The sequence below is a fragment of the Eurosta solidaginis genome, chromosome 1 (assembly GCF_040869045.1).
Source record: "Eurosta solidaginis isolate ZX-2024a chromosome 1, ASM4086904v1, whole genome shotgun sequence".
Lineage (NCBI taxonomy): Eukaryota > Metazoa > Arthropoda > Insecta > Diptera > Tephritidae > Eurosta > Eurosta solidaginis.
The window spans coordinates 370772731-370776873 of record NC_090319.1 but is presented as its reverse complement, the minus strand read 5'-3'; the positions used below and the strand labels follow the sequence as shown (position 1 = coordinate 370776873).

The window sequence follows — 4143 nt, the reverse complement described above, 5'->3', positions numbered from 1 at the left end:
TTCGCGCTTTTTTTATAACGTACTAATAAGATTATTAACAGCTTAAATTTGCAGCTGCGTTTTTAAAATGGAAACTCTCGAATATTGCATTAGTTTTTGTTATTTTATTTTCGTACTAAAACTAAACTGATTAATAATCTTTTAATCAGGCCTCATTTGTGTCAGGAAGTATTTAATGCTTTAACAACAATTGCGTTAACTTTTGTATTTATGTCGTAATTCGACTCATTGAAGTTTTTGTTTCTTGGGTGGGGTGGTGATTTGCATTGATTTATTTCCGTTAAATATTTAGATGCCTATTTTTTTTGTTTTTGTTTTTTGTCAAGTTTTTATTTGCATACTATTATTTATTTTATGCTCGACTAATTTTTTTGATTAAGTATCGTGTTTGACAGAGAATTACATTTTTATGCGGATTATAATGTTAAAGAGGAGTGAGACTCCCAAGCTGATACACAGAATGAAAGGCAGCTAGTAAAATCTGCAAATTAGGTTTGTTGTTCTTGAATTAACAGGCATTCAGTAAAATTTATCGCATTGTGGTTAATTCAACCGAGTTTTTTTGTCAAGAAACGAAATTTGTTCAATTTCAACAGAAGAAAACATGTTTGGTCTCAAGTTAAAAATATTCTGTAAAAATCGCAGATTCTCAATCAATAACTGATTTTTCTGTTAAAAGAACTGATTTCATTGGTAATGTCAACAGTGAACAACTGTCAAAATTATGCAAATGCATCAGCTGATTTTAAAGAGAAACTAACGCTCACAGCGCTCACTACTTTCTTGTTAGGACTATTGTGCCACAGAAATCTCTGCCATATCAACAGCCACTGTTACTGTTGACTAATGTTGACGGAATTTTAACAGTTCCATTAGTATTCTTAGGGCGACATTAATAATTGTTTGTTAAAAGAGCAGAGCTTGGCGGCCACCGTGGTGTGATGATAGCGTGCTCCGCCTATAACACCGAAAATTCTGGGTTGAAGGCCTGGAAAAAGCAACATCAAAATCTTTGGAAACTAGTTGTTCCAATGAAAAAAAACTTCTGGGCGAGGTGCCCCGCAAATATTGTATTTTTTTTTTTTAACAGAGCTGTGGCTTACATTTGATGCACTTTTTGTGTTTCCGAATCAACAGTTTGTGCGAAGTTGATTCAACAGCTATTTGCGATGGATAAAAATTTACACAAATATCGTTTGAATTCTTACCAGCTTTTTTCAGTGTATATACAGAAAACAAAATCCGCATTCTCCTTTTACATTTTGATAGAAAATGTATTTAACCTCGAATTTGCTTATACAAAAAAAAAATTTTTATGCGAATTTAACAATATTTTGATGTAAAGTGTGCACATAAATTATGTTGATTCCTCGAAAAGATTTTGCGATTATTTTAAGACTTGATGTCCGCTAGGCGCTAGTCTTTATACGATTCTTTACGCTTTGATGCCGAACGCATGTATTTGAATCGAGTCGTCATACAGAAAAACTATAGTACGGAATTTACATTAGACTTACTTACTTAATTGGCGCTTTACCGTTTAAACTGTTATGACCGTCCAAAAAGACGCACCAGTCGCTTCTTCACAACTGGCGCAAATTGGTCACACCAAGGGATTTAAATCGTTTTCTATCTGGTCCTTCCAGCGGAGTGAGAGCCACCCTGTTCCTCTGCTTCCATAGACGGGTTCCGATAAAAATATTTTCTTAGTGGAGCTTCATCTTTCTCTTCCATTAGAACACAAGCTAAATTCATATTTAGATCTGCCATTCTTGTTGTGTAAATTTAACATAATTTAATTTGCATAAAAATAATGCAAAATTTGCAAAAATTTTTTGCGACGGTTTAAGTCGGCTGATTTGTTTCCTTCTTTTTGGTTACGTACACAGAAATTGCGTTTCATGCACTAACCGGATTGTTACGCTTCGAAACTACACTCCGTAGCAAGGCTCCCCGAGTATGAGACGCCCTTCTCTTCTAAAACCCAACCTCCCGCACATATTTTCGCACCGGGAACTGCAAGTCAAATTTTTTGGCTACTTTAATGTTATTGAGCTAAGCACTCGTATTCACGTTTCGTTTGGACAAACCTACTTACGTAGGTCATCTTATGCATGAAATCACCTGAAAAACGATTGCCAATTGTCTCTCTCATCCTCCTTCATAGGTGCGTGAAGTGGTCACGCCATAGGCAGTTCAGATTTTCCCACCTTGTATATACTGTGTAGATAGTAACAGAAGTTGCCTTGTCCAGATAGAAGTTGGACCAAATAGGAGTCGAGCTGTTCAACCATGGCTTAAACTCGTCCGCTGCTTCAATGGTTGTTGCGAGTGTCGGACTTCTTTTGCGCCTGCGTGGTAGTCTGTGCAGAGTTGGTAAATTGCTTTTCTTTCCTCAGTGAGAATGTGTATTGGTATAGTCCCTACAGCGACCCGACATCTGCGAAAACCTTGCAATACGCTGAGCCGATTCGATGCTTCTGGAATTTGCATCCGCCCAGATTTCCGCACCTAACAGGAATGGAATCCGAAGCGAATGCAAGCAGCTTTCTCATACATGGCTTTGGCCGGCCTATATTTTCCATTAATCATCTCAGATTTTCTGTGGTGTTTCGTGGAACTGCGTCTATTGTGGAATGGTCAAGACATGCTCTCCATTAGATATACCACCTCCAACTTCATTGGCGGCTATCGAGTCTTATTTTACGATGGCCAGTCGGAGTCTCAATCAACAGCTCAATACTATTATTTGGAATCAGTCTAATTCCTTCCGTAGGTATGCCATCAGGTCCGGTGCCTTTCCGAGCTTCTCTTCTTCGCTAAACGGTGCACGTTTTGAACCCATTATCTACTATATTTTGCATTTTCTCCTCATTTATTGTTTGTTTTGGCGAGCATAGCTTCCTCATAACTATTTTAAAGCCTCTTCAAGGATAACGATCCGCTTCTTAGCAAATCTTTTTAAATCAGCTAACTTTCTTGGCGCCGAGAGTCGTTTGGGATTTTGTCCTAAATTTTGTCATCTAACTCAGCACTGACATCAACTCTGGTTCCATTTTTTTTTTAACTTGTCTTATGCTTCTCATCTTTAATAGGCTCATAACGTAGTCAGTTTTTCCATTGCAGAGGACATCAACCAGCGGTATTTATCCATTAAAGGGTTGAACGTCGTCAAAATAGAAGGAGCCAACCGTATCCTTTGCTTTAGGTCCTGGTATCCGCCGTGGTGTGGTTGTAAAAGAGGAGGATATCGAGCCATGAGGGAGGGGTTACATAGAGTTCAGAAGCATGCCCTAGCATCGCCGTTTGTAGTTGTGCATAGAATTTTTCTCTAACATCAGTATGAAAAATTTTTCAAGCTACAGATTTGTCAAGGATTTATCATGCTTGTTTACAAATATTTTTACGCCTTACGTACGTATTGGAATCCGGCCACACCATTATTTGCCTTGTACAAACAAATTCTTTGGATGGCGATCTTTTTGATATGACCGACAAAGTAATCTAATATGAACTGCGCTTTTAAAAACTTGTTTGGCATCAGGTTTTACCTTTTTTAATGATTGTGTCAACAATTAATATTTACATAATAATTCACTGAAGGTTCCACGAAGATGCTTTAATTGCATATTTTATTAAAAACAAAGTAGTGTAAACATGTAATGAAGAAAATGAGCGTACCAGTAAATTTTAGACATGAAAATAAAAGAGACTTCAGTTTGGTTCAAAGCAAGCGGCTCAATGGTCTAGGGGTATGATTCTCGCTTTGGGTGCGAGAGGTCCCGGGTTCAAATCCCGGTTGAGCCCAACTAATGTTTTTTATATATTTTCTTTTTTTTAACAATTACTGTAATTTTTAATAATGTGTATTTTTTTGTGTTTGGAAATTGGGTGAGACATTTTTTAAGGTAACAGTATGACAGTAGCTATAACTACAGGTGCTTAAAAGTGATGATTCGGAAACATATCCAAGCAACCATCCCATAATTTTTCTCGCTTGGAGTATTTGAGATAAAAGTTCTCCGGAAGGAAATTTGGTTACAATTTCTATGAGCAGATATGAACGCAGTACAACAAATGAGAGTTCAATTCCTTGGCTGGCTCGTTCGCGTTTTACTTATGAATTAACACGCTTCGGCTCAG

At 37.3% G+C, this 4143-nt stretch overlaps 1 non-coding gene across 1 annotated transcript; it reads left to right on the top strand.

Moving 5' to 3' along the window:
* Nucleotides 1-3735: 3735 nt before the first annotated feature.
* Nucleotides 3736-3807, top strand: TRNAP-UGG (transfer RNA proline (anticodon UGG)). Its single transcript has one exon. It is a non-coding gene; the product is annotated as a tRNA-Pro (tRNA).
* Nucleotides 3808-4143: the final 336 nt, after the last annotated feature.